Source organism: Mustela nivalis (assembly GCF_964662115.1).
Source record: "Mustela nivalis genome assembly, chromosome: 17".
NCBI lineage: Eukaryota > Metazoa > Chordata > Mammalia > Carnivora > Mustelidae > Mustela > Mustela nivalis.
The window spans coordinates 25125367-25135863 of NC_139036.1; the positions used below are offsets into that span (position 1 = coordinate 25125367).

Consider the following 10497-nt stretch of genomic DNA (forward strand, 5'->3'; position numbering starts at 1 on the left):
CCCCCATGACTTGCAGGAGCCCAGGAGCCTGGGCTGGGCAGGCTGGGCTGGGAAAACGGGTTCTTAGGGCTGGCTTCAAGCAAGGAGATAGCAGTAGCTCCAGCTATGTGACACCAGGACCTGCTCAGCCATTCCCTAAGGCCCTGTTGCCGGAAGATCAAATCCTCGTGGCTTAGCAAAGCACACAGGCCCTCCACATTGTGGCCAGGATCTGCCTCAGTGGTCTCAGCCTCTCCCACCAAGCCCTCCAGCCACATTCCCACTCCACCCCACCCCACAGAGCCCTACCGTCCCCGCACATGGGGCCTCTCACCGTTCCCTAGACAAGAAAAGCCCTCCTGGGACTCTACACCTTTGCATGTGTCGGGAATATGCCCGTCCTTTCAGTCACTCGGCAAGTTCCTGCTTGAAACCTCAGCATAATGCCTGTCCCTCTGGGATGCACCCAGCTGCCTCAGGCAAACAGCTCAGGCTGTCTGGCCTGGCACCCACAGCACCCAGTGACTTGTGCCTTCACCTCTGCATCTCCCTTGCAGACTGTGCTTTTGGAGGGCAGGGCCATATCTTCCTCATCCACAGCCTTTGTCACATGGCACTGGGCCTGGCATGCACTCCTGCCCCAAGAAACTGTTTTGTCAAATTGATGAATGAATAAATGCATAAATGTGGCTTTAAGCAATTTGCTCTTGCTTTCTGGGGCTCAGTTACAAACCTCTAAGATAGGAACCATCACCACCATCATCATCACCATCACCCATTCCTCGCTTACTCTGCAGCCCCTCAAGGCAATCTAGGTGGACAAAAGATGCCAACTATGAAGTGTGGCGCAGCCATGGGAGGGCTCTCCCGAACTCCGCTAGGACCTAGCATCACCACCATGCAGCATGGCTGCCCTCTCCCTGAGCCGGGCTTCAGGAACTTCTCAGGACCTTCTGGAGAAAGGCAGAGCATTGGCCCCTTCCTGCTCCCTTTCTCTCTCTACCTCCCTGGAGCAATTCAGGCCCCCTGCGCCACCCCCACCTTCCCCAGTAGTTTGGAGAGGCCCCTCCGGCCACAATCCTCTCCCCTCCTTCCTTCTTCTCCTCTCTCTTCAACAAGCAAACTTGAGAAATGGTAAATGTTTTCCCATTATTCAAATGGCATGGAAATTACCTACTTGGCATTCCTCTTTGACATGGAGACTTTAATTAGCCACTGGCTCCCCAGTCCCCCGGTATTTCTCCCTGCTCTGCAGCTCCCTCACTTCCTCACCCCCTCCTTCCATTAGCATCCTAATCAGGGATGCCCAGGCTTGGAGGCAAGAGAGAGTGAGGGGGTGGTGGTTTCCAGAAAGAACCCATCCGTGGCTGGAGGGGAGCCTGGATTCTGGTCCCTGCTCCTGTCACCAACTCTCTGGTGACCTTGGTCTTCTGTAGGTCACACACAAGTTGGGGGCAGAGCTGGACTCAGATCAGGGCTTTGGCCCCAGTCCAGATGTCCGTCCTCAATCCCACAAAGTATCAAAGTTATCTCCCTTTCACAGACACCCCTCCTAGATCCTCAAGGCCTTGGGTCCTACACTAATCCGGCTTCCCTCATCTGAGAGTTTAGCTACTCCCTTGCCTGTTATTTTGGGGTTCCCACACCCTGGCGCCTGCAGGGACGTGGTGGGGTACAGCACCTGATCTGTGGGATCAGCTTGCGGCCTGGTAGGACTCAGGTGTGTGCCCTGTAGATGCTCAGTGCAAATTATCAGGTCTTTATCAGCCCCTGCCTGGTGCCCGCAGGCAGGCCATCCCTGCGGGAGGATGAGACAACCCACACTGGGTGTCATCAGTCTGCGGCGGTATGAGCCACTGTTCTGGCTCTCAAGGAAGCAGCAACCTCATGGAGAAGACTGTCAAACAGGATGGCACCAAGAACCAGAGAGAAGGCATAGATTCTGGACAAGTCACTCTAGCTCCGGAGTGTACTGGTGAAGAGAACACTGGCTGCTCTTGCAGGTGAACCCTGAAATCTCAGCCAAGTGATGTCTTGTTCACACAAAGGCCAAAGCAGGGCTGGACGGGGGAGGGTGCCGTGCACCACGTCCCCCATCGTCATCGACAGCGCAGGCCGAGAGGGGCTCTACCATCCTCCCAGGCTGCCCTGGGCCTGGTCTTCCAACTGGCAGGTGGGGAAGAGAGGGTGGGGAAGATACATCCGTGTGGTAACCATCTTGGCCCAGAAACAGTACACGTGCCTTCAGCTCACGCTGCCTCTGGGAGAAGCAAACAGGGCAGCTGCTCTCCCCACTCACCCCACCCTGAAAGGAAGCATAGCGAGCTGTCTCTGCCACATGAAGTCTCAGTTTTACTGCCCCCTTTGTGGGCAAAGGGGGTTGACAACCAGGGCTGAAAAGGACCCTCTGAGTTCACGCAATCCAATCACCAGCTCTCCCCACATTTTCCAAGTGAGTAAAGACGTCCAGAGAGTTAAGTGTCTTCCCATGACCTCAGTGGCACCCCCAAAAATTGAGGTCTCCGGACTCTCAGACCAAGGACGGAAGTCAGGGCTACCATTCACAGAGCACCTGCCTCCCACAGAGCACAGGCTCCCGACACACATTGCCTCTGATTCTCACACAACCTGTGAAGCAGGCACCACCATCTCTAACTTACAGATGAGGACATTCGGGTTCATGGACAGCAAGCTGCCCAAGGTCACTTGGCTTGCAAGTACCCAAACCAAGAGTCAACGCTGTTCTAGGCTGCCTCTGCATTCACTCCGCCACCTTCTTCCCAAACAGCTAATGCTGAACCAAGCCCCTGGCCTCTCCATGTCCTGTCCCCTATTGCCCACTCACTCCTGACACCCCGCACAGGAGTCACCCCGCACAGGAGTCACACCACATGCAGTTATCATTATCCAAAATCAGGCGAGGTCTAGAGAAGCCAAGCCACTGCTCCAGGTCCTGCAGCAAGGGAGAGGCTCTAAAAATCTGGATGGAGTTTAGGTGTCACTTCCCAGGTGGGGGTCCAGAGCTGTTATGGTGCCTCTGGGGTCAGGGACGTCAGCTCCATCTGCCTTGTGGCTTCACGACCTCTCTGACGTCTACCCCGTGGCCCAGTGTGGCTGCGCTGGTGCTAGTCATGACAGCTGCATGGCAGCCAGCAAGACAGAAGAAACTGGGAGGGAGAATGTCACCCTCCCTTTAAGGACACTTCCCTGAAGGATTACAAACCATTTCTGCTTCTAGCCCATTGTCCCTAAGTTGGTCATAAGGCCATACTTACTCACAAGGGACGCTAGGAACAACAGTCTTTACTCTGGGAGGCTCTGGGCAGGGTTCTTACAGAGGAAGAGGAGAGAAGGTATATAGGAGGCCTGTGCCAGGAACCAGTCAGGCCCAGGTCCCAGTCCAAGTTACCAAGCCTGTGACCACACACTGCCAAGGTGACAGACACTAGGACTGCAGGCTTGGTTCTGTCACAGGATAAGAAATGATGGGTCCCCTGCTGACTCCCTTCCTCTCCAGGGGGCCCTGGCTGTTGTTTCTGGCTGGGAGAACTCAGCACCGGGGAGCTAATCCGCAAGAAGGATGATCTGGCTTCCACCTGCGGTGCTGATCTAGCTGTGTGCTGGGAATGCCGAAGTACCCTCATCGGGAAGGGCAGAGAAAAGGGTAACCGCCCCCCACAAACACACACATATTCCCTCTCAAAACCTCCTCTGCAGGGACGCCTGGGTGGCTCAGTTGGTTAAGCAGCTGCCTTCGGCTCAGGTCATGATCCCAGCGTCCTGGGATCGAGTCCCACATAGGGCTCCTTGCTCAGCGGGGAGCCTGCTTCTCCCTCTGCCTCTGCCAGCCATTCTGTCTGCCTGTGCTCACTCTCTCTCTGATAAATAAATAAAATCTTAAAAAAAAAAAAAAAAAAAAAAAAAAAAACCTCCTCTGCAAAGAGGGAATAGAATGGCATCCAAGGCCCCTCCTCTCACTGTCCCCGGTGCCACACTGCAACGGGTCATTTTGTGGGTTCACCTCACTGAGCCACAAGGTTCCCACACATTTGATCACATATTCTCTGGGATGTGTCTGTGACGGTGTTTCGGGATGAGACTGACCCTTGAACTGGTAGGCTGAGCAGAGCAGAGTGCTCGCTCCAATGTGGGCAAACCTTGAGCAATCAGAGGAAGATCTGAATAGAACAAAAAGTTGAGTGACAGGGCACTCCTCCTACCTGACTGACTGGGCTGGGAGATAGGTCTTTCCGAGACTTTGGACTCAAAATATGGGCTTCTCTGGGGTCTTGAGCCTGGCAGCTTTCAGACATCAGCTCCTCTGGTCCTCGGGTCTTTGGACCTGAGCTGGAAAGACATAACAGGCTCTCCTGAGTCCAGCTCTCTGACTGCACATCTGGTGACTTCTCAGCCTCCGTAAGCACATGAGCCATTTCTTACAATCAATCAATACAATATACTTATGTTTTCTCTGTTCTGTTGGTTCTATTGTTCTGGAGAACCCTGAATAATACACATACCTACATGAGAACCAGAGTCGGAGCTCACTGTGCCAGCCCTGGGCTCTACCCTTCTCAGTTGGGAGGCTTACTTGGCTTCCTCAGCTATAAAATGAAGCCATTATAACTGTCTCAAGGGACTGGTAGGAATATTGGATTAAATGAGATTATCTAAGTAGAAAATCTGGCATATAGTAGATGTTCAATTAATCTTAGTTTCCCTGCCCTTCCCCTATCCCCACCCAGGATAAAGCCCAATGAATGGCCAAGAAGAGCAGTGGTTATATAGTCTTCTGGCAGTAGAAGTTAGCTGGGATTCATGTATTTACAGCAAGTAGCACACGAGGATATAAAAATACCCTTCTTACATGAACCTAGGGTTTATACATTTCCGGGATATCCCTCCCTCTTATTTTGCCCTTCGAGGCCTTCCTCCCATCTTCGTTCTTGCTCACCCAGAAGCGTGGCAGGGGTGGGCTCGGCCAGGGACTACCAGAACTGTATAACCCGCCCACCACCTACATGCCCAGGTGTGAGAGTGCGCTCTATCCATACAGTGGACCAGGGTCTCTACCCTCTAACCTCTGGGTTGAGGGAACTGGGGTGAGAGGGAGGGAGGCCCCATCAGGGCATGTTGACAAGCAGGCCTTTGACCCGTCATAATAAAGACGGATGGTGCTCTGAAGGCCTTTCCAGTGTTAAAACATTTCTGCCCCCTCTCTGCACAGAGCACCTCGTGAGAGCTTGGGTCCTGCTTTTGTCACCAACTGGAAATGAAGTGGAAATGAAGCTGGACTCCGTTCCCTCATTGGTGACACAAGCAGGGATTAGACGACCTTCACAGTCCCCTCCACCTGATGATTTGGAGATGCAAGTTGTGGATACAAGTCCCCTTTGTCACACCAGCACTCAAATCCCCTTCCCTTTAGCACCTGCCCTCCCTGTGAGGAAACCTCCCACTGTATGTAGCGGGGTCAGGGGTCACTTCTGGTGGAGCATCCTGACCAGGCTGCAGCGTGTCCTCTTCCTACTTCCTTTTCAGCAGTAGCCCCTGGGCTCTTGCTGTCCCCAAGACTAGGCTCCCTCCCCCAAGTTAGCTCCATGAACCTTAAATTGAATCCCCTTTTTGCTAAGTTATGCAGAATTGGTTTCCATTGCTGCAGACACCCTGACAGGTACGTAAACCATGCCCATGCCCTAAACAAAGAAGCCCCCAATCTTTAAGATGACACGCTGGCCCTGTTGCTCATCCTCGGGTCTTCTGTCCCTGTTCCTTTTCATTATCAGTTACTGATGTCTCTTCTTTCTCTTCCCCTTTTTAGGGATGGAAAAGAAGGAGGTGGTAAATCCAGGATGAACAAAACTACTAAGAAATACAAGCTTAAGTGGCTCTCCTCCAAAGAAGAAATCACAACCAATCGAACTATACTGCTTTGAGTTAGACAGCGTTTCCTTAACCCTTTGCTGCTGAGCACGTGCCGGGCGCCAGGCACCGTGCTAGGCACAGGAACACACGTGATTTAAGATACACCTTCTCTGTAGCAGCTCCCGGTCCAGGCTCCATTGCTGATTAAAATCCAGTTACTGCGCAGTACAGTACCTTCCCGTTTTACGAGACTGTGTATATGTGGATTTGACACCCTGATGAAGATATTAATATAGTCTCACTTCATATGCAAAATTTTAAATAATGTCTATCCCAAATATTTTTTAAGCATGAAGACTGTGGAAGCTGGCAGGCCCAGTGAATTGTGAACCGTGTTTGCGTGCTCACCACACAGCAATGCCACGTTAGCTGATAAGCAGAAACACCTACCGGCATGTCAGGGATTGTCTTAAATTAGGCAAGTTTCTGAATTAAACAAGGCCTTCTGCAGCGGGTGTCTCACAGGCAACACAACAGGTCTGGTGTTCGGAGTTGCGGCTGCAGAATCTGAGTGTGGGGGTGTTGCTCCTGGTTCTGCCACTGTATGATCCTGGATGAGGCACAGATGAAGCCTCTGCCTCAGTTTCCTCATACGTACAATCTCGATAACAGCGCCACCCTCTAATGGGTTTATGAGGATTACAGGCATTCTTCCATGTGATGTGCTTGGCAAGTTCCTGCAGCGGGGGTGTTTGCAGTGAGCTGGCAGGAAGGGGTCCTGGACACACACTGTTAAGCAGGAGCTGCTGCCCAGAGGGTCCCCAGAGTCGCATGGCTATTAGAGAACTTCACAAAAACAGAGTCCTCCCACCCCAGTGACACCACGAGCTTTCTCTGCTTGAGGGCTATGGCACCATCCAGACACTTGACCCTGACAGTCTTTGTGCTCACACTTCTGGAAACTCACAGTCACTCGGGATTATTATAAAGCTGACCTGGCACTAATAGGGCCGCACTGTCATCCAGAGGAGAAAGCAGAGTAGGGACCCAGGTAGCCTAGCCAGACCCTGGCCAGCACCTCAGTGTTCCAGAAGGCTGCCTTTCCAAAGTGCCCCATCACAGTTAACATGTTCTAAGCTGATCTAATGGGATCATTACTACCCTGGAGCTTACCCTGGGGAGGCACAAGGGAGGCCCACTTAACCCAGCCTGGAGGAGCCAGGAGGCCACCCCAGAGGCCAAAGGCAGATGCTGCGCTCCAGGTGATGGGAGTAAACTCAAGGAGCCAGGTGATGGGGTGGGGGCAGAGGAGCAGCTGCTCAGGCAACAGGAACAGCTTGCACAAAGGTACGGAAAAGAGAGAGAACCTGGCATATTCAAGCAATTGCCACTAGCTTCATATAAAGTAAGAAGAGCGTCAACCAGGATGTAACCCACTCACTTCCAGATGAAATGGTTTCTGGGGCAAGTGAGTGAGGCTCAGAGAGACCCTCTCAGAGGGGTTCATGACCCTCTTTGTGCTCTGGAAGCCTCTGACAGTGTGTGGAAGCCTACGGGATGTCGCCTTTAAAAACACAAAATAAAGTATGTACAACTGCAAAGGGAACCAATTATAGCAAAGCAGTTACTATTGAGACTTTTTTTAAAAATACATATCTGTTCTGGGAATACAACACACAGCATAGGGAACTCAGTTAATAATATCTAACAGCTTTGCATGTGACAGGTGGTCGCTAGATTTCTCGTGGCGATCACTCCTAATAGAAATGTTGAATCCCTGTGTTGTACACCTGAAACTAATACAGTATTGCATGTCAACTACACTTCAATAAAACATTTAAATAAACAAATATATGTACCTCTTTAACAATGTATTAAATGACAAGATCTAGTGGCAGGAAGTAATGCTGAGCAAACGTTTTTCAAGACAGTAAATATAATATAATATGAAAATGCCTGTGATTTCTTTCGGTGACAAATCCCAAGTCTTGCTCATTCTACTTACAGCAGTTTGCTCCCTGCATTCATACTAAAGGGAAAGACTCGATTGCAGGTGAAGATTGGTGAGAATAAAGACATGACTTTTTCACCTCCAAGTTCACGGACCTGCAGAATTCCCTCCACACCTCCTGGGATCTCCAAGACACGAGGAGAGAAGCCTCCACCTTACACAAAGAATCTGCTTTGTTCTTGGGGAACAGCAATGAAGAACACGGCCACCAGGCTGCTGAGCCCTGAGCAAGAAACCCCGCTGTCTGGCCTCTCGGTTTCCTGTGAGAACAGAATGAGGGGACACACGTAAACTAATCAGAACCGTCCCTGGCACGTAGGAGGTGGTCAGTCATGGAGAGCGCCGTTCTTCTTCTCAGCCCCAAAGACAATGGAAAGAGAGACCCGCGGATGGGGGCATTATTGACTGCCTGAAGTCATGTTAATAAGCACACGAAGCACAATTAGCAGAGTTATTTCAATTCTGAGGTTTGCTTGACTATAAAAGCCTCCCATTTGTCCTTCCCCGAGTTCTCGGCTAATTACAGCTGCCGCCGTCCATCGCAGCTGCCACCCGACGCCCATGTTGGCTGCATCTAAAGTGGCTGTTAAGGAGGCATAATGGTGCGCGCTGACTAATTGGCCCTCGTGCCCTGGATGGATGGAGTCAGAGGCTAGAGGCTGGCCAGGACCGCGCCCCAGCACCCCGAGCTGCGCGGCCCCAGAGAACTCCCAGGCCTCCACCTGCCCTCCGAAGCGCCCCACCAGACCGGGCCATGAAAGAGCTCAGGAATAGGATGCTGAGCTAGTCATCCGGGGATGCTGGCTGGGGCGAGCCCTGCCAAGAGTCTGTGGGCAGAAAGATATCTATCACTTCCATGACAAAGCGCCAAAGACCAAGGACGGGACTGCCCCCGGGGTGGTTTCTCCCATGCTGTGGCCAAGACCACCACGTGGTGAGATGGCAGAATTCAGCTGAGACAGGAGCAGCCCAGACTGTCAAACTGCCACTCGGAGGCCATGCCCAGTGGACTTTGCAAGGGAAGAGGAACGCCTTCGACGTAGTATTACGTCATGAGGATCTGCAGACTACTGTTACCATAGCATAACCTAGCTTTTCTTGCCTCCTGAGGTTATTGTCCCCCAAGAAGTCAAATGATGATTTTCCTAAATAAAGGATTTGGAGGTAATTGCCTCCTACTGCTAATAAGAGAAGAACGATACTATGGCAAGAGAGAGAGGCCTTCCTAACAAAGAGGGTGGTTCAGCGATATGAGTACTCCCCACAAGGCAACCTCACCGTGCTCCCCAGAACCCTTCAAATGACAAGCTCAAAACCAAGATTCGAGCACTGCAATCTGTAAGCAGCCCCAAGGGTGGGGACCAGGGTAAAGAGTGAGGGACCAGACATTCTCAGGTATCAGTGGGGAGTGGTCCCTTGTGACGTCACAAAGGAAAAACTGGGTCTAGTGATAGAAGAATCATGGTACGGATTTCAGAGTCAAGAAGAAAGCGTTTGTGTGTGGGTTTTACTCTGGGGTTCCCTCTATCCCGAGGATATCAAAGAAGAATTAAGTACCACTGGGTTTTCCTCCTTCCCAGCAGCAAACCTTCAGCCCAGGCTTCTCTTTCCCTTCTCCTGGAGGGGACTCCAGGATATGACAAAGAAATGAATCCTTTCTCATTGCTACAGAGTGAAAGAATCCTAAAGAACTTGTGACTCATTAAAAAAAAAAAAAAAGAAAGAAAGAAAGAAAGAAAATCACGAACTTCCTGATGGAGGAAATAATTCTGGATTATCCCAATCCAAAATCAAAGACCTAGTATCAATCACAGAGTCTACAGTAGCAGCACAGAATTCTAGAGTCATAGGAATCTGAAACCCATGGAACAGTCCTGGAAAAAAAAATAAAACAAACAAACAACAACAACAAAAAACAAAACAAAACAAAACAAAAAAAACAGGAGAGCAGGGTCACCCACCTGCTTGGCCAGAAAGGCCTACCCTACACCAGGGCCATTGGCCCATTCGTTCCTGGGGACACCCGGGTGAGCAGGCCCCCAGCATCTCGTCTCCCAGTGTGTGTGCTTCGTGCCCACAACAGACTTGGGAGCAAGCTATCCCCATGCAGCAAATAAGTAAGTAAATAAATAAATAAATAAATAGCAAGCGTGACTTTGTGTTTGAAGGACGAATGCCAAGTCCCCTCTGCGGCGCCTTCTCCTGAACCTCCGTATATCACCTCCACACGACCAGGTTGTCAGGCCTGCCACCCCGAGCTCTGCTTGGCTATGATAAACACAAGACAACACATTTCCTACACCCTCAGGCCCTGCAATCAGGGAGAGGGAGGGGTGAAGAAATCTATCCAAGCCATTCCAGGATTTATGTTTGAAACCATTTTCCTTTGTCGGGGGAGAAAAAGAGCAGATGTTCCTAAAGGTGAACCCTGTAAATCAGTGCAGATGTGTTGGGGCCTCGTGCCTTTTTCTGGCAACTCAGCTGGGTTTGGCTTTTGCACCAATACCTGAGCATGCACACTGACAGGCACCATCTCACCACCTCCCTCTGACTCCCCTACCTCTTCCCTCACTCTGAATCAGCCTCAACCCCTTCTCCAGGAAGTCCTCCCAGATTATGCTTGTCTCTTTCCCAGCCCTCCA

At 51.2% G+C, this 10497-nt stretch overlaps 1 long non-coding RNA gene across 1 annotated transcript in view; it reads right to left on the reverse strand.

Annotated features, from left to right (window-relative positions):
* LOC309852085 overlaps nucleotides 1-9213 on the reverse strand; it is an 85232-nt gene extending 76019 nt beyond the window's left edge. Inside the window, exons 1-3 of the long non-coding RNA XR_014305070.1 lie at nucleotides 9134-9213; nucleotides 6295-6454; nucleotides 4200-4326 (exon numbers count right to left, since the gene is read on the reverse strand). This is a non-coding gene — a long non-coding RNA (uncharacterized lncRNA). The remainder of the gene's footprint in view (nucleotides 1-4199; nucleotides 4327-6294; nucleotides 6455-9133) is intronic.
* Nucleotides 9214-10497: the final 1284 nt, after the last annotated feature.